This window comes from Cricetulus griseus, chromosome 10, assembly GCF_003668045.3.
Source record: "Cricetulus griseus strain 17A/GY chromosome 10, alternate assembly CriGri-PICRH-1.0, whole genome shotgun sequence".
Taxonomy (NCBI): domain Eukaryota; kingdom Metazoa; phylum Chordata; class Mammalia; order Rodentia; family Cricetidae; genus Cricetulus; species Cricetulus griseus.
The window spans coordinates 25,952,630-25,978,465 of NC_048603.1; the positions used below are offsets into that span (position 1 = coordinate 25,952,630).

The window sequence follows — 25,836 nt, forward strand, 5'->3', positions numbered from 1 at the left end:
CCTGGAATTATTAAAACTGCTCAGCAACGCACTGCCACGTATACTTGGAGAGCCACTTAGGAATGAACACCCATTGCATCCCCTGCGGAGGGCATTATACGCATTTTGGATGGACAGCTATGTCGACTGGGTACATTCTTTTCAGAATGGATCTCCCAATTTGCTGTTACAAAGCACAAGCATACACACACACACAACACACACAGGCACACACACACACACACACGCACACACATGGGTGCGCGCGCGCGCACACACACACACACACAGGCGAGCGCGCACACACACAGAGACACACATACACACACAAGCACAGACACACACACCCCACAACGGCACACACACACACCACAACACACAGGCACACACGCACAGAGGCGCGCGCGCGCACACACACACAGGGGAGCGCGCCTGCACACACACACACAGGGACACACGCACAGAGGCACGCGCGCGCGCACGCACGCACACACACACACGCACACACACACAGGCACACACACGCACACACACACACACACACACACACACACAGGCACACGCACACACACACTCCAGCACCTCCGGCTGGCTCAGACTTCCACCAGGCAGGGGGTGGTGAGTGACAACCTAACCCCGTAGGTCTCCCTGCGGGTTCCAGAGCTGGAGCAGCAGTGGTGGGTGGGTTCCACCGTCTCTGCAGTCTGCACCCCGTCCCACCCCGGCTCACTCAAGAGTTCCTTCCTACTCAGCACCCCGTTTTCACAAGAGGCAGCAAATCCTCTTTGCCCCTGTGGAGCCGGTTTGCACCAGACTCCGGCTTAGGGGCTGGGGGAAAATCAAGGCGCTAGACGAGAGAATACGCAGTGTGGGTGGCTGAGGGGGTGGGGTGGGGAGTGGGGGGGACGGCACCCGGACTTCCCAGAAAGGGGGAGGAGTGGAACTTGCCAACTCGGATCTGGGGAGCCTGCGAAGACCCTAGGGTAAAGAAAACCGTTAACCCCTTCCTCCCCGGACAAACCCAGGTCTTCTTTCCTCCTTATTACTGGAACTGCAATTATGCATTAAAAAAAAAAGAAAAGCCGGCGCCGATCCGATCAAAGAAATGTTGCATTTTTGCCTATTTTATACTTGCGTCTGTGTGTGGCTTCAGCTAATTAAAGCTGACTTAATTTATGCATTAATTTTTCAGTTTACTTTTTTTCCCCTGGATTAGTTGCTGTGAATTATGTACAATCCTCAAATACATACACAACTTCATATGTATACATATACACATATATGATAATCTAGTTTATGAACCAATTTGAAACAGGAGTCTTTTGCTCTGCTCTAGGGTAATTATATAAGCATATTCCCTCGGGATTTGCTTATCCCTTGGCATCAAAACCCAAAGATATCTCGTTCATGATACCCAAGGCACTTTAAGATACCTCCTGCCCTAATTCCAGCATTTGGGTGGCAGAGGCAGGCAAATCTCTGTGAGATCGAGGCCAGCCTGGTGTACAAAGCGAGTTCCAAACAGACTCCAGGACAGGCTTCAAAACTACAGAGAAACCCTGTCTCTAAAAAAGAAAAAAAAAAAAAAGAAAAAAAAAAGAAAAAAAAGAAAAGAAACTTCCCCTTTTAAAAAAAGGGGGAAAAAGTAGTGTATAGAGTGTAAGGCGCGCACATTGTTCAAGGTAGTTATTATCCATGGAGTTTGCAACTCAGGGTTCAGCTGTTAAATGATAGTATCTTCCTCCAGAGCCAGCTCATTGCACAATTCAGCTTTAAGGATTGCAAAATGACTACAGCCTCTAGGATTTTTGCCTGAAACGCCGAGAGAGAGTCGCCAATCCCTAGGCTGCGTTTTGCTGCAAGGACTCTTTCCCCGCCCCCTCCCCGGGCTGCACGGTCCTTCTGCTTCGCGAAAGTAAAGTAAGTGTGCCCTCTACTGGCCGCAGAGATCCCAACGTCCGGAGCCAACGAGGGCGGAGGTCGGGTGGGGGCAGGGCTTCTGCCCGCAGGGTTTCCAGGCCAGCGGCTCAGCTGCCTAAGATAAGTTTCCAGCCACCTTTTAATGACTCTTTCAGGCTGCAAAGGAGCCAGAGGAAGAGAAATTACTAAGGAAAAAGTGGTTCAGAGGTAGCTATTCAGTTGCATACCGAGGTGTCGGAAATTAACTCATCACTTTCTGACAGTCACCCAAGGGAGAGCCCTAGCTGCGGATGGGACATAATTCACAGGTATACATATGAAAAAAATAAAATATTAAAAAAATCCGAACAAATCTGAAAAGCCCCAGAGCAAGCCACACCTTTGACACTTTCTGACCTGGAAGTGCCACAGCAGGACCCTGGATTTTATTGTGCAAGGGAAGGCACGGGGGTATTCGTTTATCTGCTCCTTGTTTATCATTATTTTTTTATTTATGTTTTACACGTTCCAATCCCGTCCCACCTCCCTCCTCTCCTCCTGCTCGCACTTTCCCCCATCCTTTTAGAGAGGGTGAGGCCTCCCCTAGGAAGTCTACTCAGTCTGTCCCATCATCTCCTTGAGGCAGGACCAAGGCGCCTCCCCACCCCACCCGCCTGTGTCTAGGCTGAGCAACCATCTCTCCATATGATGGAACGGGCTCCACTGAGTCAGTCTGCATTAGAGGCAGATCTTGGACCCACTGCGTCTCGTGATCATTATTTTTTGTTTGTTTTTGAGACAGGGTCTTACTACCGTTGCTAGCCCGAAACTCACCGAGTTTCTCCTTCTGCTCCTCCTTCTTCACACAAGTCCTCCGTATCCCAGGATACCTGGTTTTTATGCCTTGATAGGGAGGCTGGCATCCAGAGCGTAGGCGCCATAGGTGAACTCCCGGCCAACTGAGCTGTTCTTGAGCTCCATGCCCTGCTTTTCTGTTCTTTTTGTGGCTTATCATCAGCTCCACCGCTTATTACTTGGGTGGGTGGCCAATAGCCAGAATTTTTTTTTCCCCCTGAGACAGGGTTACTCTTTAGTTTTGGAGGCTATCCTGGAACTGGCTCAGTAGACCAGGCTGGCCTCAAACTCACAGAGATCAGCCTGTATCTGTCTCCCAAGTGCAGGGAGTAAAGGCGTGGGCCACCACCACCCAGCCAGATGTTTTGTTGATTGGTTTATTTGTTTTTGTTTTTTGAGACAGGGTATCTGTGTGTAACGGCTCTGGCTGTCCTGGAACTCTCTTGTAGATCAGACTGTCCTTGAACAGAGATTTGCCTGCCTCTGCCTAGTGAGTGCTAAGGTTAAAGGTGTGCACCTCTACCCTCCAGTGACTGCCAAAATATTTTAGAGAACCGATTTATTAAAAGGTTGAAACTTTAGCCAGGTGTGTTGAAGAGAGCCCGGGAGCCAGAGGCTAGAGGATCTCTGTCTGCAGACAAGGTCAATCTGTTGTATGGCAGTTCCAGGCCAGGTGAGGTGTGGTGGCCCATGCCTTTAATCCCAGTGCTCTAGAGGCAGGGCAGGCAGATTAACAAATGGGATCTCAAGAAACACAAAAACTTCTCTATGACAAAGGACAGCATCATTCAGACAAAATGGCAGTCTACAAAATGAGAAAAGATTTTTAACCAACTACACATTTGCTAGAGCTCTAATATCCAAAACATAAAGACCTAAAAAAAAAAAAAAAAACCAAACCCTAGATATTACGGAAACAAATTAATTAAAATACGGGGTACAAGATGGGCAAGATGATGGTACATACATTTAATCCCAACACTTGGGAGGCAGAGGTGGGTGGATTGCTGAGTTCAAGGCCAGCCTGGTCTACAGAGCGAATTCCAGGAATAGTGAGAGCCTGAAGAAGGAAGAGAAGGAGGAAGAAGAAGGAGAAGTAGAAAAAGAAGAAAGAAGAAGAAGCTGCAACTGCCCCTGAAAGTGCTGTCCCCTATGAATTTGAGGCCAACCTGGTGTTCATTGTGAGTTCCAGGAGGACAGCCAGGGCTGCAAAGGGAATCCTGTGTCAAAAAACAAAACAAAACAAAACAAAAAATCCTAAATACACACATACATACATACATACATTTTTTTTTTTAAGGCTGAAAATGCAAACCCAAAGGACAAAGAACTGCATAAAGGCAGATATAATACAATTTTTTTTTCCCCACCAAGACAGGGTTTCTCTGTGGCTTTGGAGGCTGTCCTGGAACTCACTGTAGATCAAGCTGGCCTCAAACTCACAGAGATCTGTCTGCCTTTGCCTCCCGAGTGCTGGGATTAAAGACCTCCTCTGTCCGGCTCATGAAGAAAAGTTCTTAATGGCATCCGATCAACAAGGCTAGGTCCTTAGCATATGTGACAGGATCGCCTCCCCCTGGGAGAGGACTCTTGGGCAGATTTCCTAGGATTTAACACTTTTAGCATTATTCTGTTAGAAGCTAAGTACAGCCACCCTCTTCTCCCCAAACACAAGACGGTACCAACAAATCCGAGAGTGGCTATAGCTGACCCTCAGAAGGTACTTTTTGAAAATGAATAATGATGGCATATTTTAAGATCTTACTCCCAAATCATGCCAGTGTAGTGTAGGTGTGTGAACCTATGTAGCGGAATAGCCTGTGGTTTGGGGACTTACCCACACCAAATCCGAGCCTGGTGACATCACCTGTGGTGTCACTTTCAAGTAACAGGAAGGTAGGGGCCACCCCCATTTTACATATTAGGAAACAAACAGGTACCATATTCATTGTAAAATAAATTTTTAAAAATGTAAAAAAGGTACAAGAAAACCACAAGTTTCTAATCTTGTCAGTGAGATGTAGTTGCTGGAATTTCTTGTTGCTGAGAGTGTAGCCTACAATGGTTTCTAATTAGAAGATGCTTCAGACTTCCTCATGCTAGACCAGGCTGGTCTCGAACTCACAGAGATCCCCCTGCCTCTGCCTCCCGAGTGCTGGGATCAAAGGTGTGTGCCGCCAACTCCCAGCATGGAGTTAAGAGTTTCATGTACCACTATACTTAGACTAAACGTTAGTGTTTAAAAGGTGTGTGTTGTTGTTGCTGTCGTTGTTGGGACTCAAACCAAGGGCTACATCTTTAACCCAAGGTGTTTTCGTATAGGGCCTCATTATGCAGCTCAAGCTAGTTTTGAACTTGAAATCCTCTTTGCCTCAGGCTTCTGAGTGCTGGGATGACAGACGTGTGTCACTCTACACGCCTACTAAGGGAAATGATTGCTGGTTCTCCTCTGAAGACCCCTGTTGGAAGACAGTACACTGGTTTGTCCCTCTGCAACGTTGTGACTCTAAGGTTCTCTTATGGGAGAGGCTGCTGGGTGTGAGTTGGGTGTCAAAATAGGCAGGTTCTCCAGAAGCCTTATTATTGTCCCTGGAAGGGAGACCCTGGGAGAGTGGGCTTGATTTACCCCATGGCAGAGAGTAAATGACTTCTCAGAGCATAACTCACTAAAAATCACAATGCCCATCAACACACTGTCTCACACCAGCAGCCATGCTTCCCTTGAGCCTAAGAAGAAAGGAGGGCCTTCAGAGAAAGTGGGAAGTTCCTGGGGGGCAGGGAGGTGAGTATGCTGAGTATTGAAATAGGTCCTCAGGAGCCGGGCGTTGGTGGCACACGCCTTTAATCTCAGCACTCGGGAGGCAGAGGCAGGCAGATCTCTGTGAGTTCCAGGCCAGCCTGGTCTCCAGAGTGAGTGCCAGGATAACCTCCAAAGCAATACAGAAAAACCCTGTCTGGCAAAAATAAACAAACAAACAAAAAAAAAAAGAAAAGAAAAGAAAAGAAAAGAAATAGGCCCTCACTCATGGTTAGCACATATTCTAACACTGAGCTGTATACCATCAACTAGAATGAATGAGTTGACTCAAATTCCACCCCCCCACACACACTTTTTTTTTTTTTTTTTTTTTCTGGAGAGAAGGTTTCTCTGTAGCTTTGGAGCCTGCCCTGGAAATCAGTCTGTAGACTAGGATGGCCTTGCACTCAGAGATACACTGACTCTTCCTCAAATCGAATGTGGGGATTAAAAGCATGCACCACCATGCCTTTAACTGTGGTTAATTTTGATTGTCAACTTGCTGGGACTTGGAATCACTTAGGAGATGCAGCTCTTCTTTATCTGTGAGTACGTCTCTGGAGAGGTTTGACTGGGGAAGGAAGACATACTCTAATGTGATCAGTGTCAACCATTTGACTAGGCCTAGTTGAAATGTGGGTAACAAGGTAAAAACCAGATAAAGAGCTAACCTTCAGTATTCTTCCTCTGGGCTTCCTGACACTGGCTACAGTGTGACCAGGCTCCACAGACTTCTACCAGGGCAGACTGTCCCCTCAAATTGTGACACAAATCCACTCCTTCCCTCAAGTTGCTCTTGTCACAACAAGGAGAAAGCACTGACTCACTAACTACACTCCCTGATTTTCTTGAATGCCTCTTCTGCATCCTTCAGAAAACTCCCTTGCTGGAATGACCTCCCTGTCTAAGAACAGTTACTAAAATCCAAAGACGCGGGACCTAGGTGATCCAAAACCTAGCTCCAACACGGGAGAGCAGCAGAAGACCCCAAGGGTGGGCTGGGTTTTGCAAATGGCTTCAGCTCCTGTGAGTCCTGTCAGCTTGTGATGAGAGTAATGGGGATGACGAATGCCCATATCTGCAGCGAGAGATCGTTTTTGAAAGAAGGGCTGTTAGATTAAAAAGCAAGCTAGCCACTGAATGCTAAAGGGAAGGAAGGTCTCACAAGCATGCTAATGTCAGGCCCGCTGCTGCAGAGGAAACACAGCCATACTCCCCCCCAAACAGGAGAGTTAGATAAATAGAGTTTAGCCCCACTAATTTGTAGGCACAGACACAGAGAAAGCGGCAAGTGAAATCTTGGTGCATTCAAAGATGCACACTTCTGTTGTTAATGTTGTCCCTTCCCATACTGTATAAATTAAAGTTGCTGACAAGGAAAAAAAAATAATCAGAAGTTATTTTAAACACAATACCCACGAGCTTACATTCCCTTGTTGCATTAAATCCATTTGGATTGTTTTCTTACCCACCAGCTTTTCGACCTTAGATCCTGGCTGTAAGGTCTCAGGAGGGACCTAGTAAAGCTCAGGCACATCCCGGTTTGGCATTTTCTCTTTCTTTCTTAGTCCTCTGCTGCAATCCCGTTTTCCTTTGTAGCTCCCAGTGTAGACAAATGGCGCTTTTGTTTCACAGTTCTTCAAAGGCTACATTTATTGTTCTGTAAATGCCAAACCCAAGTCAATCTCACACTTTCTGTTCACTGCCCATCTTTGTTATGGTCCTTTTGGGCAGCAACTGTCTCCACCATAGATTCTTGCTGAGCAGGGGGTAAAGGTGACTGAGGAGGAGACGCGAGGAGGGACATTTTTTTGCTTCTTAAACTTTGATTTCCATTTAGAAGTCAGGGGAACAGGAACCTGTGCTTCCTATTGGCCAACACAGACCCCTAAACCACGGCTTAGGACTTCAATTCTGCAGGCAGACTTTTGAGCTTGCTCTCTTTTTCACATTGCCACTTGTCGTCACAACTGCCGTACCTGGACTTCATTGTTGAAGGAGCCTTCCTGAGATACTCAGTGACTGCCTTCACCACAGCCAGTGGCCTTGCCACCCACCACCACTCACTCCTCCTTTAACTTTGAGGCTTGCTATTATTATGCTTCTGGAATAATCAGAGAATGTCAACCAGAGGTAATTTCATGTCCACGTGATACTTGGCAATGTGTGGAGGCCACATTTGGGGTTGTTGTAGGTGGTGGGGCTTGGGGTTTACTACCGGTATTTCGTGAGTCTAGGTCAAGAATGCTGCCAATATGCTTAGGGTGTTGGGCCACGGATGCCAACATGCGGAGGCTGAGAAACTTGGGTGACTCTACTTTCCTGCTGTTGCTTTGCTCATTCTTCTTCCCATTGTGCTTTTCCTCTTTTCCCATGGCCTGTAGTTGCTGTAATCATCGTGCAATATTTATTTCTTTAAAATGTTGTTTATTTAGGTGTGTGTGTGTGTGTGTGTGTGTGTGTGTGTGTGTGCGCGCGCACACGCGCGTGCGTGCGCCCTCCAGTGTGTGCCAGTGTGCACACGTGGAGAGCAGATGACAGCATGTATGAGTTGCTTCCTTCCCCATGTTTCTGCTGCTGTTTGCTAGGCTAGTTTGGCTACTGGCGTCGCCTGCTGAGCTGTGTCAGTAGCCATGCTGCAGTTTATCTGGCTGTCTCCTGGCTCTGCCACCCCATTTACACTAAGCTTGCATACAGACACACTTCCCTCTTCCTTTAAAGTTCTTCCGTGACTCCTACTGGCCCCGGATGTGGTCCTACCTCATGAGCTTGGAATTCAAGCCCCCGTGCATCTGGTCTCCACCTTATCTCCCCCCATTTCCCAGCAACTCTACACTTAGGGACACAGGTCTATTTTCAGTCACTCCGAGGGACATGCCAGCTCCCATCTCAGCACTTCGGTTCACTTTCCCAGCTCTCCACCTCTCTCTCCCTGATTAATCCAAGCATTGCTTCTCCTCTATTAAATCTTCCTTTCTTTTTCTCTGGGGAGACTTTTCTTTTCTTTTCTTTCTTTCTTTCTTTCTTTCTTTCTTTCTTTTTTTTTTTTTGGATAACTTAAAAGTGTGGAGTCTGAGGAAGTTTGAAGAAACTTCTAACTAAACCATTCTGAAATAAAAATGTGTGTTGTCAATGCAGGACCTGGGAAATTTTTGACCAGAGTGGACTGTAATATGAAAACGTCCCCACAGGCTCACATACCACACCCTTGGCCCGCAGTTGCTGAAGTTACTTTGGGGGGAAATGGGGTCTAGCTAGCAGAAGCAATAGGTTGCTGGCGGCATCTTTAGAGACCATCTCTTCCTCTGGCTTCACCCTGTATTTTCTTCTCTCCTCTGATCTACCATGATATGAAAAGCTTCTCCACACGCTACCGCTGCCACGATGCTCTGCCTCACAAAGGACCTGGAATGCAGGAGCTGAGGGCCTGCAGCCAGAATCCTCTGAACCCACCAGCAAAAGAAATGTTTTCACCCTCTCCTGGTCATCTAACTGGTCACAGTGATGAGGCCAGTGGCTAGTCTTGGCCTTTGCAAGCTATCAGCGAAGGGTCTCCTTCTTCTGAGTGAACAATATAAATGCCACAAGGCCAGAAATCAAATCAGACACGAGTCTCTTTAGCGAAGACAGATGTATATTCACACCTCACCGGCAGAAATGCATAGATTAGTAGGGCTGTATGAGAAGCTCGTATGTGAGTCAGTGATGGCTGGGCCGGCTTCCTTGGTGCCTGTCCTATTATTGTCATTTACTAAAGATCTGACGTTCCACAGCTTTACTGACTTCCTTTACTTTCATCTGTAAAACTGGAATACCATAATCATAGTATCTGCCTTACTGATGGTAATGCTAGAATTCAATAAGATAGTATGCTCATTATAGGGCCTAAGATCTTTCTCTTTCCTTTCTCAGTTTTGTTCTATCTATCTTCTATCTATCTATCTATCTATCTATCTATCTATCTATCTATCTATCTATCTTCTATCTATCTATCTTCTATCTATCTATCATCTATCTATCTGTCTGTCTGTCTATCTATCTATCTATCTATCTATCTTCTATCTATCTATCTATCTATCTATCTATCTATCTATCTATCTATCTGTCTATCCAAGACCATGTTTCTCTGTGTAAACCTGGTTGTTCCAGAACTCATTCTGTAGACCGGACTGGCCTTGAACTCACAGAGATTTGCCTGCCTCTGCCTCCCAAATGCTGGATTAAAGGTGTGTGACACCGCCACCCGGCATGTTCTCAGTATTGTTAATATGGGCCATAGACTTTACAGAAAAAGTCAGTGTTGGTTTATTTGAAATTTATGGTATTAGCATCTTATCGCGTCTGTCATCACTTTGAGATGCAATTTCTCTGAGTAGTCCTAGCTGTCCCAGAACTCACTCTGTAGACCAGGCTGGCCTTGAACTCGAAGCCATAGCTCTGCCTGCCTTTACCTGGGATTAAAGGTGTGCACCACCACCGCCCAGCTCTGTCATTACTTACTGAAGTGTGAAAGGTTCTGCGCAGGGGCTGGAGAGATGGATCAGCAGTTAAGAGCACCTTTTGCTCTCACAGAGGATGTTGGTTTAATTGGTTCACAACCATCATCCCAGGGGTTTTGACACTTCTTTCTGACCCCGTCAGGCACAGGCTCACGTAGGTCATACACATTCATTCTGCAGGCAGAACACATACATAAAATAAACAAATCTTAAATTACAAAAAAATCCCCATAAACAAACACATATCCCCGGATGTTACGAATGAGGCCTCCCTATGGGCAATAACTGGAAAGTGTACATTTTTTGACCAAAACAAGGAGTCTTTCTCAGAGTTTCCTTCTCTCTTGATAGAAACTGGGCCAGATGAGAAGAAACCAAGGCAAAGGATTCCAGATTCTCAGTCAGCCAGTATCTGAACCTGTCACACTCACTCCTGTCTTCAGTTGCTGCAGGACTTGGCGTATAGCCTGCTCCTCTCAGGGTCAATTACCTTGTGGAAGCCTTGGAAAGCAGAGGTCACCATTGTCCCTATGAAGTTCGAATCAAGGTATGCCACTAAGGTTTCCCTGCTTTAACTGAGTTGACAACCTGTTCTGGGGCTAGCTTACACAGGCGTGGACTCAAACCTGTGGCACAGGGCAGCCTCTTGGCTGCAGGTTTGACCAGCTTTCCCTGGTACCTACCTACTAGCCTCTGCTTTTTGTTTTGTTTTGTTTTGTTTTTTGAGACAGGGTTTCTCTGTGTAGCTTTGGCGCCTATCCTGGCCCTCGCTCTGAAGACCAGACTGGCCTCAAACTCATATAGATCCACCTGCCTCTGCCTCCTGAGTGCTGGGATTAAAGGCTTGCGCCACAAATGCCCGGCTCTGCTTTTTTTATTTTTCCTCTGGGAAGGATAAAATAATATTATACACATAGGAAAACCTCTTCCCTTCTAATCTGGATCAACACCCACGTTCAGGAGCTATCTCTAACTTGTAACCCTCAGTTCCATTACCATTAGAGGTCTATGATTGCATACTCAGATGCCTCCAGAGATTTGGGAAGGAGTACAGCTGAGGAACCCCTTTTGGAGTACAGGGGATTATGACACACTGGGGACCACTTGCTTGACGTACCTGTGGCTCAGAACCTGATGTGTTGGTGGCCCTGCAATACAGGCCCACGGCTCACAGCACCTCCAGGCTTCTTCCCAGGGAATGTGGAAATGCAGGTTTTACAATGTTGGTGACTGATACAAATAATTCACTTGGAGAAGTCAAAGGAGCCAGCAGCAGATGCGGCTTGGTAGCCTCAATTGCAAGCCTCCATCCATAGCTCAGGTGAAGTGTATTCCCACAATCTCCCAGGTGGCTTCACTGCCCTTGAAAAGATTAAGCGTTTTCTCTCCTCTCCTGGGCTTTCGGTGTCAATGGTTTGTTGCCTTTGTGGGTTCTAATGCCTTCAGCAGCTTCCGAGGCTGGCTTCAATTACGGCATTTCTGTTCTTACCTGCAAGGAGAGTCCCTGTACCATATAATCTCAGGGTATCATTTGCAGGGTGCCTGGTCTAGAGCCTGATAGAATGGGTGACATGAGGGGAGGGGTCCCACACCTCAGGGATACGAACACCGGCCCAGTTTCTATTAGGAAGAGGAGGAAACTTTAAGAAGGACTCCTTGCTTTTGTCAAGGAATGTGCTAAAGGACATATCCCCTGTTGCTGTCCATAGGGAGTCCTTATTCATAATAAAGCTGGGTACCAAAATAATTGATGAAAAAGGGATGCAGGTAAGAGACAGTCTCTAGACCAGTGGTTCTCAACCCTCCTAGTGCTGTGACCCTTTAATGCTGTTGCTCACGTTGTGGTGACCCCCAAGCTTAAAATCATTTTGTTGCTACTTCATAACTGTAATTTTGCTACTGTTACAAATTGTAATATAAATATCTGATATGTAGGGTATTTGATATGCGACCCCCAACGGGGTCTCGACCCACAGGCTGACACCCATTGCTCTAGGTGGCTAGAGTTGGACTCATTTCACCTAAAAGCAAGCTCAATAGAGATACCAGTCTATACTCAGCAATATCCCAGAACAGGGCCCGCTGCAGGTCACCAGAAGGAGGGGAGGGGGTTTGGGGAACTCAGTAGTAAAAGCTGGGCTGAACTTCAGACTGTCAGTTTCCCAGGAGAGAGTTTCGGACTGTTAGTAGGTCATGAAGTCAATGTTAGAGGTTACAGTCAGCATCTTCATAGATGGGCTGACAAGAGAAATGTGAACTCCTATTGTAGGTTAGTGACTTTAAATTGTCTTTTCTTATTTAGCTATTTTTAATTTAAAATTACATTTATTTATGTATTTATTTATGTGTTGATTGACCGATTGATTCTCTCTCTCTCTCTCTCTCTCTCTCTGTGTGTGTGTGTGTGTGTGTGTGTGTTCAGAAGACAACTTTTCTGGATTAGGCTTTCTGCTTCCATTGTGTAGGTCCCAGGGATTAAACTCATCATCTTTGGCAGCAGGTGCCTTTACTACCCACCCATTTTTTTTTATCATTTTTTAAATTTGAATTAGAAACAAGATTGTTTTACATGACAATCCCAGTTCCCTTCTCCCTCCCCTCCTCCCCTACCACCCCCCCAACTAAAACCCTACCTATCACATGTCCTTTCTTCTATTCTTCCCCTGACTCAACCTTTCTGCTCCCTCAGGACCTCTGCATCCTTCCTCTTCTTCCCTTTTCATTCTTTTCCTCCCCGTTCTTTCCTTGTTCTCAATTTGCTCAGGGGATCTTGACCCTTTCCCCTTCTCCAGGGGACCACGTATGTCTCTCTTAGGGTCCCCCTTGTTTACTAGCATCTTTCCGCCCATTTTTTTTTTTTTAAAACAGGGTCTCTGTATAGTTTTGGCTGTCCTAGAACTCCCTATGTAGAACAGGTTGGCCTAGAACACACAGAGGTCAACCTACCTCTGCCTGCTGAGTGCTGGGATCAAAGGTGTGCACCACCAAACCCAGATCCTGTGGCTGGGTCTTGCCAGCCTGGTGGGTCTTGAATTTGAGGGTACAAATGAGGGAGGCTAGGATGCTCGTTACCTGTGTGGCCATGGTCTTTGAACTCACACCCCTGGGTGCTACTCCCTGGAGTGGTACTTGGAATGTGGGTACCTTTGGGAATCTTTTGCCTGTGGCTTGAAGGCCCTCATAGAATTCTCACTGCAGTTCTGCTGGGTGGGCTGTGGGCTGAGGGAGCAGAAGTTGGAAAGTGGCCAGGGGACTTCACAAGCCCCCAAAAGAATTTTTTAAAAGGGGTTGATTTGGTAATAGGCGTAGGGGAATTCCATTCCAGGATAAATAGTAATTTATTCGAGGAATGCCACCGGCTTCTCTGGTGAAGCTCAGCACATAATTGCAAGGGCCGTTTCCCTCCCCTCCTTGGCTTTTACCCCTTCAGATCCTTCAGTAATTATACTGACACCATCAGAGCCCAGGAGCTGAGTGGGAGAAGGAGAGGCATCGGGTGTCCAGGCTTGGATGCTGGCCCAAGACAGTCTGCCATAAAGCTGAAGTAATTAATTGGACTGTGTTACAGGATTAAACACTAAATAAGAACATATTGGAGTTCTGGCCAGTAGGTCCACATGTTGTGTGGGAAATAAGAAAAAACTAACTTCACTAGAGATGTGAAATTGTAAATCTGTCCTTTGAAAAATGAATCTGTTTAAAAAAATATTTTTCCCTTTTAAAATTGAAAATAATTTTTTTCTCACATAATGTACCCTGATCACAGTCTCCCCTGTCTACTCTTCCTGGTTTCTCCCCACTTCCGCTCCCATCCAGACTCAACCCTTTCTGTCTCTCACTAGAAAACCAATAGCCTTCTAAGAGATGATAATAAAGTAAAATAATAGAATAAGGTAGACACATTGGAATAGGCCCAAACAAACAGAAGAAAGAAGACTCAAGAGAAGGCACAAGAAACGAAGATCCCTTGTTCAAAAACTCAGGAGTACCTTAAAAACACTAAACTGGAATTCATAGTGGATAGGCAAAGGACCTCCAGGGTGAAGAGAGAAGGAAAAATATATAGATTAAAGAAATAAATTAAATTAAAAAAAATCCTCTGTCATGACAGCATGAGAAAAAAATAATAAAAAAGCTCTATCATGACAGCATGAGGCAAAAACAACAAATCAAAAACAACAACAAAAAATCTTTCCAAAGACACCGCTGATTTCATTTTGTATTGGCCATCAACTGATGACCAAGGGGCCTGCACTTTAGAGTAATCTGTTTTCCCAGTGAGACTCCTTTGGAGAAAACAAAATTTTCGTTTGCAAGTGGCTATCAATTTGAGATTTCTTTGGCGTTAAGAGTGGGGTGTGCGTCCACTTCTCCTTTGAACTCTAGGATCCCCATCTGGTACAGGCTGTGCTGCCACGGTCTCTGTGAGTTCCATTTTGTTGATTTACAGGATCTTGTCTTCTTGCTATTCTCCATCCCCTTTGGCTCTTACACCTTCCCTGTCTCCTCTTCTACAGGGTTCCCTTAACCCCAAGGGAGGGATTTGACGCAGACATTCCTTTAGAGGTGAGTATTCCGAGTATTCCGAGGTCTCTCACACTCTGCATAATGTCTGGCTGTCGGCCTCTGTATTTGTTTCCATCTGCTGCAGGAGGAAGCTTTTCTGATGATGGCAGAGCAAATCACTAACATATGAATATAATAGAAAGTCATTAGGAGTCATTTTATTACTATGTTTGTTTGTTTTAGAACAGTAGTATTTGGTTTTCCCCTAGGTCCCTGGGCTGTCTAATTTTATGTTCTTGGTCACATAAGCAGTGTCAGGTATGGGTTCTGTCTCATAGAGTGGGCTTTAGATCAAATCAGACATTGGGTGGTTTAGCTGTAGCATCTTACCGGCAGGACAGCCTTGTAGATCAAAGGGTTTGTGGCTGGGTGGGCGCTTGTGTTTCTACTTTGGTACCTTGCAGAGTTCCTGTAGCCTAGAAGCTAGCACGCAGTGGTGAAGGCTCCATGTCGACAGCAGTTTGACTTCTCCATGCTCAATGAGCTGTGTAGGTGTTGTCTTCAGCAAAGCGGCCTTGCTGACAGTGTGTGGGGAGCAACCGACAGTTTTGGCAATAGCCTCACTTGTTTGCGGGGGTGGGGGGGGTTGGGGGGGTGGGGGGTGGGGGGAGGGGGGGATCCCATGGGCCAACAACATCTCTTTTAGGTGTAACTCAGTCTCAGTATTGAAAGCTTCATTTGGTGACAAGAGATGGCCAGCTGGGGCTCTGTCTCCTCCATTGTTTGGCAATTTCATTTAGATTGCCTTCACGTATATCTGTATTTTTAGGAAACTTGTATTATGTTCCCATGGTACACTTCAAACAGCCTCTCCCTATATTTCTTCCTTCGTGCCCCCTTTTTTACTATCTTCTCATTGGATGCTCCTATTCCAGTCCTCCAACCATCCACCCATAGCCATCTATTCAATTTCCCTTCCCCAGGGAGATCTATCTATCTGTTTCCCCACACCCACATCCCCTACTCTCTACCTAACCTTTATGGTTCTACAGATTGTAGCTTGGTTATCATTGACTTAAGGTCTAATATCTATATATAAGTGAATACATACCATATTTGTCTTTTGGGGTCTGGGTTGCCTTACTTTTTTTTTTTTTTTCTATTTCTATCCATTTACCTGCAAATTTCATTTAATTGGGATGGCTTACAGTTTCAGTGGTTTAGTTCATTGCCATCTGATGTGGGATGTCCTTCTGTATGCTTTGAATATGTGTTGCTTTTATTGGTTGACGAATAAAGCTGTTTTGGCCCATGGCAGAGTAGAATATGGCTAGGTGGGAAATCCAAACAGAGATATGGAAAGAAGGTAGAGTCAGGGAGACACCATGTAGCTGTCAAAGGAGTAAGATGTCCAAACGTTACCGATAAGCCAAGGTCATGTGTTGATACACAGATTAGTAAAAATGGGTTAATTTAATTGTGAGAGCTAGTTAGTAATGTGCCTGAGCCATTGGCCAAACAATTATCATTAATATTAAGTCTCTGAGTGTTTATCTGGGAACTAATGGGTGGGAGAGAAACCATTAACAATCATTATGGCGGCATTCAGGCAGACATGGTGCTAGAGAAGAAGCTGAGAGGTTACATCTTGATCCACAGGCAACAGGAAGTGAACTGTCACCCTGGGCATAGCTTGAACATAGGAGACCTCAAAGCCACTTCCATAGCAACACACTTTTCATTTTATGAGAGGCTTCCCAGACTTTCCTGCTTATATCACAACAACCTAAAAAAAAAAAAAAATAGCATGAGGGGCTGGAGAGATGGCTCAGAGGTTAAGAGCACTGGTTGCTCTTGCAGAGAGGTCCTGAGTTCAATCCCCAGCAACCACATGGTGGCTCACAACCATCTGTAATGAGATCTGGTGTCCCCTTCAGGCCTGCAGGTGTACATGCAGACAGATAAACACTATACAAATAAAATAAGCATGAATTTGTGCTTTTGAAATTTTCTTTTAAGTTGTAATTTTAATGTAGAGATAATTATCATACATGTACACATTTATATCTCCCTCCCCCTCCCCCACTTAACACTACATTATAAAATTTCCTGGTATAATTGAAGGCAAAATTTTAAATAGCTATGACATTGTTTAGTGGTAATTATAAAATAACTCATGCAACCACTCTATTTTAAAAAGTAGCATGTGCTGCTCATTTCACAAGCACATAAACTAAAATTGGTCAAAAAAGAGTAATTGTTCCACAGACTTGCTTTGCTAAATAATACATGAACACCTTAAAGCACATATTCCACCCCCGACCCCCCCAGTATTTGGGGATTCTGTTTGAGTCATAGTAGAGTCAAAAGTAGAATTGCCAAGTCAAAAACATTAGCGAGCCTCTGCTACACGGTGTCAACGTTAGAGGGAAGGAAGATGGAGGTGTGTGCTTTGGGGACACAGAATCACTGTCAGCACTGGGCTGAGTGTCGTTGTAAAATGTACACTTCACTTTACTAAGTGCTTTGATTGCTGGTGGGCACAAATATAATAATTACACCAGCAGGGGAAACATAACTTAATTGATACGGCAGTTAAAAATAGATGCTACATTATGAGTGCATTTTTCCAAAGGATCTCAAGAAAGACTGAGATTAAAAAAAAAAAAAAAAAAGTGGTGTCATTGGAATGTCCTCAATAAAACTGTTGACACTGGGATTTGCAGATAGAACAGAAGGGCATATGCTAAGACTATTAATTCTTAGCCCCACCCCCCTTTATGCTTTCTCAGAACAGGGACCCGCCCTCCTGTAAATGATGGTTAGAGCTGGCGGTATAATCAAAAGGGCTGCTGGAGACAGCTCCTTCCTGGTCCATGTAACACAGGACCTCAGCTAATGAAAGCCTGCCATTAGAGAAGCTTTGGGAGTCCTGCGGGGGTGGGGTGGGATGGGGGGCTGGTTGTTCCAGATGTTAGAATTTCTTCTCTGTATAAAACCTTGAGTTAGACCCTGCTGTGGGGGATACTTGGGGAGTGATTTGGCCCACTCTTTCATGGGCAAAGATACTGGTCATGGTATTCAGATGGCATCATCAGACCCAGAGACATGCTGTGGGGATGGAGGGGTTCCCAGCATTGTCCGTCTGTCCATACACTTGTATTAATGTATTAATCAGAAGGATCTCATTCTCCTTTGTGTGTTTCCAAGGAGTTAAGCACAGCCTGGGCGTGTTTAAGAACTCACCTAGTGGCCAGGTGTTTCGATGCACGCCTTCAATCCCAGCACCTGGGAGGCAGAGACAGGTGGAGCTTTGTGAGTTCAAGGCCAAACTGTTTTACATAGCGAGTTCCAGGACAGCCAAGGCTGCCTAGAGAGACTTTGTTTTTCAAAAAACAAAAGACAAAACAAAACGGAAAAAGGTCTTGCTTAGCATCAAACACATGGTAAACAGAGATCTGAAGAGGGTGGGAAGGAAAGCAGGAATCATGACAAAATGTGGCTCATTCCCCCCCCCCCCCCCCCCCCCCGTTGAGACAATGTCCCTTTCTATGCTCAAGGCACTTGAGTAGACGCTCCTATGTAGTGCTGGAATTACCAATGTGTGCTGCCTCATTTGACTCTGCTTTTCTTTGTTAAGGCTGAATTTCCCTTAAAGATGAGCATGTCTAGTAACCAGCCTTGACTTCCTGAAAGATACCACCAATTAAGTACAGAATTTGGAATAGGCAGGGGGTGGATGGCAAGGCAAAGTAGAAGACCCTCACTGGTTTTTGTAAGAGACAGGGTATGCAGGAATCCACAGGACATTGCTGATAACAGTCCATTCCGCTGTTACTGTGAACTTCTGTGTTGGATGAATCAGACAGCTCAGGGGTAAGATTTTAACACAGAGTTCCGGGTGGGGCTTGAACTTCCTTAGAGGGAAGACAACAGTATCTCTCTTGTAGAATTGTACTTTTTGTTGTTGTTGTTGTTTTGGGTTTTGTTTGTCAAGACAGGGTTTCTCTGTGTGTATCCCTGGCTGGCTTAGAACTTGCTCTACAGACCAGGATGGCCTTGAACTCACAATCACCTGCTTCTGCCTCCCGAGTGCTGGGATTAAAGGCGTGCTCTGCCACTGGCTTGTAGAATTCTTGAGAGAATTGACTGTGATAAGAACTCCTGTGGTATCACAGTGTTTTTGCTACATAGTAAGTGCTCGATAAATGCTGCCTCTTACTATTTATATGCTTCTATGTTTCCTTCAACAGCTGTCTTCTTAACCCCATTTGTACTCTAATAGGTCAGTAGCTGTTTAGCAGCTGTATCTTTGGATGACCCAGCAAAGGGATAAAATAGAACACAGGGCCAGAGTTTAAGTGACAAAGCCTTCTTGCCATCAAATACATTTATGGATAAGAACTCGAGAGAAGCCGGGTGTGGTGGGGCAAAGAGGCAGAGATAGGTGGATCTCTGTGTCTTGGATGACAGCTGGTGTATATAGTTAACCGCCCCCTCTAAAAGAAAAAAGTCTTTTGAGAGATGGAATTGGGTAGCCATATGGCTTATTGGAGTCAGCTTAGGAGAAAGGGACTCACTGGGGAAACAGAATAAGTATCCAAAAAGGTGTCGAGTTGTTGCCCAAGACCCACATGGTGGAAGGAGGGAAGCAACTCCACACACCTGTCCTCTGGCCAGCACACTCATGCCTCGGCAAACGTGTGTGTGTGTGTGTGTGTGTGTGTGTGTGTGTGAGAGAGAGAGAGAGAGAGAGAGAGAGAGAGAGAGAGAGGATGGACACACACACACTTAAAAAATGCCATAAAAATTTGAAAAACAAAATGGAGTCTTCCTGGCTGGGAGAATGTATCAGGTTCTTCCCTCTTGCCTGTAATGAACAAAGCACAGGAAACCAGAGCTCTGCCATTGTCCGACTGTCTCATACCAGGAGGTTACCATGTTTTTGCTGTGTCAGACCAAATGAGGATGTCTGTCCTAAAGGAAAAACAGTCCCACCCGCCCTCCGAATTTGGGGCTGGTCTCGAGGGACTGGGTAAGGCTGAACTGAGCGAGCTGTGAAGAACGGGTCATAAAGCAAGGTGGCTGAGTTAGCAGGTCACCTTCTGGGAGCAGATCATCGGTGGATTTCCGTGCCGCTCACACGGAAGTGTTGTGCGTCTCAAGTGACACCCAGAGGGCAGGGAAGAAAATAGGAAATGAAGGAAAAGGGGAGGAAGGGAAAGAAAGGAGTTGCCCGGAAACCTGGGGGCCCATCAAGAGCTGTTAGTGCTCCCGGGATGCCAATGAGACATCTTTGAATCAAGTCCTGAGTGGAATGAAAGCTAGTCCCAGAAGCAGCTTCCAGTGCACATGTGTCCAGTGGCGTGTCAAGAACTGGATGCTTTCTTTCACTTTACCTGTTTCATGATCACGTCAATACCCCAGCTCCCTATTTACTTGCTTGACACTTGGCTGTGTATAGTTTTTGGGGATCCATTCTGATGTTTTGATGCAAGTATATATTGGTTTTTTTTGTTTTGTTTTACTATTTGAGACAGGGTTTTTCTACGTAGCCTTGGCTGTCCTGAAACTCTCCCTGAAGACCCGGCTGGCCTGGAAGTCAGAGATCCACCTGACTTTGCCTCCCTAGTGCTGGAATTAAAGGCAGTGGGCCACCATGCCAAGAGTTACAAGTATACACTGTAAATTGATTTAATTGCAAGGAATTATGGGCTGGAGAAGTGCCACAGCGAGGAAGACAACTTATTCTGCAAGCATGAGGACCTGAGTTCAAATCTCCAGCATTCCAAGTTGCCCAAAGCTAGCATCTAGGAGCAGAGATAGGTGAATTGTAGCCAGCTAGCCTAGCCAAAAATGGTGAGCTCCTGGTTTAGTGAGGGATTTCGTCTTAAAATAATAAAATTGGGAGTGACAGAAAAAGACACCAAGTCCTGCTCTGGCTGTCACATGCACAAACACATACACTCATATATGCATATACACACAGACGCACAAAGACACACGGATATACAGAAAGACATAATAAATGCCCCCCCCCAAAGACACGTATGCAAATACACAGACAAGCACACACACACGTACATATATATTCTGACACAAGCAAATATATACAGACACATATACAAATTATATATACATATACAGAGGAGCACACACACACAGATACACGCACACTCAGACATGTACACACATACATACACACACTCACAAATTGGGGTACTTAGTGTCACTCTCTGGTTGCTCTTGCAGAGAGCATTTGTTCTTTCTTTGTAATGGAGACTGAGAAAAATCTCTTTTCTATATTACCTTACAGCCATTTTGTAGAGAAGAAAATGGGAGTGCAAAAAGGTTCTGATTTGCCTCCAGACACCCAGTCAAGAGCTGGAATTCGGTTTGGTGACACAAGACTTTTTCCTTCCGGGTGACACACCAGGTTCTTTAGTGCCCACACTCTGGGTGCGCATGAACTACAGACTCAGCCTCTCTCTCTCTCAAACAACAACCTGTGTTCTGTGGCCTCACAGAGACCTCATTAGGGTGCAGGTAAGACCACAAGGGGTTTGGAGATGGCTCCCTTTTCTGGTCGCTCTCTGGACACCCCGCCTTGCAGTGACAGCAATGGTCCAGCCACCCTCCACTCCTTTCAGCCTTGCAAGTGTAGCATTTGGCATCTTCACGCCATTCTCATCCCATAGTGGGAAGCTCCGAATGCAGCCATCTGAGCTTGGGCTTGAGTAATGTTGGTAATTTCAAAGTCTCATTATCTTGCTCCCTAGTGACTTGGTTCTAAACAACCACAGTTCTTGAGGGAGGAGAGTAGCATGAACAACAGTGCTGGAATTGTTCCACTGGGGAGTGTGAGAGGGACCTGGGGTTTTAAATTTAGAACCTTAGTGACCAAAGCAGCAGAATTTGTCCCTGGGGCACCAAGTCCATGTCAAGGGTGCAGTGTTTTAGAGTTGAGCCTGTTATTAAGTGGGTACGGGTGACAGAGATGGCGTCATGAAGGACAGTCCCCATTGTGTAGATGAGAAAGTTAAGTTCCAAAGAAGTGATTTACTTATACATATTTTTATTTTTAAACTTAAAAAAAAAAAAAAGAGTATTCCAAGATCCAGTGATCAGGTCCCCATCAGCGTTTTCTCGCTTGGATACTCCGTGACCCTTTGTTCTCTAACCTAGTTCTCCATGACGGTTGCATGACAACAGCCTCCTAGAACATTTTAAGAAAAGAGCAAGACTGATGGTAGAAACACTGTCTCATTCAGACTGTTCAGACAACAAACTTTCAGAAGCCCCCTGGGGACTGAGGCTGCTCTGGGTTGACCTTGCCAGCAGGTAGGTCTGTGATGTCTGAGAGCCCTTCTTCAGGATTGGAGAGCTGCCCCTGTGGGCCGGTGCAGCTGAGCCTGCCCTGAAGGCATGGGAGAGCAAGCTCACAGTCAGTCATTCGAGGGAGAGCCAGCCCCTTCCCTCTCTCCCCTAGTCCCTTACCACCTACAGATGGTGGGAAAAGCTGGTCCTAGGGTCACAAGAGTAGGAGAGCTGACCCTGACCCTCACTGACTGCAACCCTCAGAAGAGAGGGCCCCCCATACCTCACCCTGGCAGCATAGTGGAGATGACCTTAGAGACGGGGGACATAGGTGATCTGCCCCTACGAAAGTGCTTGGACACCTGGCCCCACCCCTCATCTGCCAAACTATGGAGCAGGCTAGGAAGACAGAACGTCTCCCCTCTCCGGCCCCTCGCTGGTTGTAGCTGGTGGGGGAACTGGCCCCGAGGTTATGAGACTAGGAGAACGGGCGCTGTACCTCACCCAGGCAGCACAGTAGAGCTGACCCTTTTGGTAAGGGTGCAGGTGAAGCCAACCAAGAGGTCGAGAGAGCAGGAAACTGGTCCTGTTGCCCTCCCCCCATCTGCTATGTGGTGGTGTGAATAAGGGAAAGATGCCCTCCTCCACCTTGCCCCTTGCCACCTGCTGGCCTCTCGCCCCACTGGCTGCAGCAATTGGGAGAGTGGGCCTGCACCTTACCTGGGAAACCCCACTAGAGCTGACGCTGTTGGTGGGGTGCTGAGCTGGTCCTGTGGGCATGAGAGGAGGAGAGTGACACCCACCCCTTCCCTCATATGCCACGTGATGGCATGGTGAGGGAAATAGCCCCTCCCCCATCAAGTACCGCAGGTGGGCAGCCAGCCTGGGAGGGGAGGGTGGAGAGCTGGCCTTGTGCCTCACCAACTGCAGCAATCTGGAGAGCAGGCCACGGTACACTTTGCCTGGACAAAACAGTAGAGCTGGCCCTGGTGTTGTGAGTGCAAGTGAGCCAGATCTGAGGGCTTGAGAGCCAGAGAACCGGCTTTGTTCCTTGCTACCTGGTGTGTTCGTTTGGTGAGCTAGCTAGGAAGGTCACCCTGGTGGTGACAATGAGGGAAAGCTGGCAGGCTGACAGACCCAGCTACCACCCAGGCCCAGAAGCAGGACTATGAGTTGGCTCACCACAGCCCCCACTCTGTCTGTGAACTGCTGGGGTCTATGAAGGGGCGAGATCTACAGATCCAAAGCTGCAAGTGTCTTCATGACACAGGACCATGGCAGGAGATCCAGGAGGAGATCCAGGGAGGGCCCAGTATCAACAGGGTAACAGAAGCCAGAGGTATTGAGCCAGACCAGTGTCCAGTGCAGTGAACATGTCCAAGTAAAGTTGTATGCGTTGAAGGTATACTGTGTGGTTCTCCTCCCCCTCCCCCCTCCTCCCCTCCCCCTCCTTCCTCCCCCTCCTCCTCCCCTCCTCCTCTCCTCCTCCCTCCTCTTCTTCTTCTTCTTCTTCTTCTTCTTCTTCTTCTTCTTCTTCTTCTTCTTCTTCTTCTTCTTCTTCTTCTTCTTCTTCTTCTCCTTCTTCTTCTTCTCCTCTTCATCCCTCTCTCCTTCTCTTTCTCCTTCTCCTTCTTCTTGTCTTTGGCTATACTTTTCCATTTTGTTTTTGGGGGAGCTTACAAGGGCAGAGGGCACAGAGTAATGAGTGGGATGCATGACGTGGAATCCACAAAGAACCAATAAAAAGTAAAAAGAAAAAAAGCTGCTCCTTCCTGCGTCTCCTAAGGCTGTAGTTTTCAGTCTTCCTAAGGCTGTGACCCCTGAGTACCGTCCTTCATGTTGCGGTGACCCCCAAGCATAAAATTACTTCATTGCCACTTCATAACTGTAATTTTGCTACTGTTATGAATCGTAATGTATATATCTTCTATTTAAGACCCAAAGGGTCGCAACCCTCAGGTTGAGAACCACTGTGACCTAAGGGCTCATGCAAGCCTGGGCTGGGCAGAGGGAGGAGACTGTTACACACCGGTTTAGGTAAATTTCAGATTTATAACAATAGCCAAGCTTAGCCATACCCATCCACATTCAATAGATGGTGCAAAGTGATAAAAAAAAATGCTAAAAGTTACAGAGTTAGTAGACAGAGAATGTGAGATCCATACTGAGTGTGTAATTGTCAATGCTTGCAAATGAGCGATAGGACTGCGTCTCACTGGCTTGCAAACCCCGAAGAGCTGTGCTAGAACTCAAGGAGAATGAACTCAACCACACCACGTGAAAGACAGAGGCATGCACGGTGGGAGTCTGTGGCTCCTACACCAAGGTTATCGCCATCCTCTTCCCGTGGACCTCGCTGGCACTGTGACTTGCATGGAGCCCTGGGATGGAGTCGATGTATGCTGGTTTCTGCTTGCATCTCAGGAGCATTGAGGGGTGGTTCAGTGGTGGCAGGGCTGGAACTCCATCCTTCAGTTCTTTTCAGTTTGTCTACTGCTTGCTGTCTTAGCTAATGAAAACCAATGGCTTACCCACCTCAACGGCAAGTGGAAACCCACTGCCTCAGGATTGGCGATAGGAGAACGTATGACGTCCAGTGAGACCCTGATGCTCTTTCAGAGTCTATGACTATGAAGCTAACTGGAAAGCTGGAGTTGTGTTCACCAAACTTTCTCATTTGGCCAATGGCCAGACTTCTTGGAATTTGGTTGCCAGGTGTGTGTGTGTGTGTGTGTGTGTGTGTGTGTGTGTGTGTGTGTGTGTGGTGTATGACTATGCATATATGTGTGTATTCATGTCTTCACACAGGCATAGAGGCCAGAGGAGGATGTCACGTGTGCTGTTCCATCACTGTCTGCCTTTCCTCTTGAGGCGTATCTCTTCACTGAGTCTGAAGTTGGGCTAATGGGTAAGTAATCCCCAGGGGTCCTCTTGTCTCCGCCTCCCACAGCCAGCCCCCAGTTGCAGGCACCCTCATGGCAATGCCTGGCCTTTTGTTTTATGTAGATTTTACGAATTTGAACTCCCATCTGTACGCTTGTTCGGCAAGCACTCCTACCCACTGGCCACCTCCTCAGCCCTGTTGTCTGTTTCCACTCCTAGAATACAAACCTCACAAGAGAGATCTTTCATTCCTGCTGTTTCTCAAGTGTTTCTCAAGTGTTTCTGCTGGAACCCACTAATGTAGGGGATGGTGCCTATTAGTGGACCAACAAAACCAAGAACACTGGTGCTCTTAATGGGAAAATTTGATTTTGTCTTTCTTTGGTTCAAAGTCTTGTTTTTCCATGCCTCCTTCTGGCCTCTAAGCCAAGCAGAAATACTTCAGCCTGTTGCTGGCTGGGGTTCTTTTAGCTGTAAACAATAGAAGCTAACATCTAGCTTGTCTAAGCAAACAGCACATTATACAACACACTAAAAAGCCTTCTGATTTATTGCTTACACAATCATGTGTTTCCTTCAGGCACAGACGGATCAAGGTGTGTGGTCAGCTCATCCAAACTCTGCCCCTCCTCCCGGACCTGTGAGTCGGCGTCCTCCCTAGAAAGATTCTTCTTATGTGGTTGTCCCTGGCGACCTGAGCCAAAACATTTGAAGCCAGTTTGAGCTTTTTGTTGCCTGCAAAACATTAAAAAGTACCAGAAGTGTCTCTCCTAATCAGAGACTGGCTATGTGGAGGAATAAAAACGGTGAAACTGTTTGATTCTTCATCTTCTTCCTGGACATGTTCACTGACCACTTGACTATGAAGCCCAAGCATAGGATTTATTTTCTTTTTCTGGAAAAGTAAGAAAGTGGCAAATGTAATTTAAAAATTTCAGATTTTTATGGCAACTTATAGATGTATTTCTATTATAATAAGTTTATGTTCTCATCAAGAAAGCAATATAACCAAATACACTTTAATAATAAATTGCAAATTTATTATTATTTATGTATAATAATAATAAAAATGCAAAACTATATGCTTTGTTTTGGGATGGT

At 46.1% G+C, this 25,836-nt stretch overlaps 1 long non-coding RNA gene across 2 annotated transcripts; it reads left to right on the forward strand.

Moving 5' to 3' along the window:
* Positions 1-1,609: 1,609 nt before the first annotated feature.
* On the forward strand, positions 1,610-25,550 carry LOC113837469. Of its 2 annotated transcripts, XR_003488052.2 has the most exons (7): positions 1,610-1,899; positions 10,381-10,576; positions 14,547-14,595; positions 20,852-21,081; positions 21,721-21,876; positions 24,661-24,760; positions 25,316-25,550. It is a non-coding gene; the product is annotated as an uncharacterized LOC113837469 (long non-coding RNA). The 2 variants fall into 2 exon arrangements; XR_004771338.1 differs by lacking the exon at positions 14,547-14,595 and having other exon boundaries at positions 1,611-1,899.
* Positions 25,551-25,836: the final 286 nt, after the last annotated feature.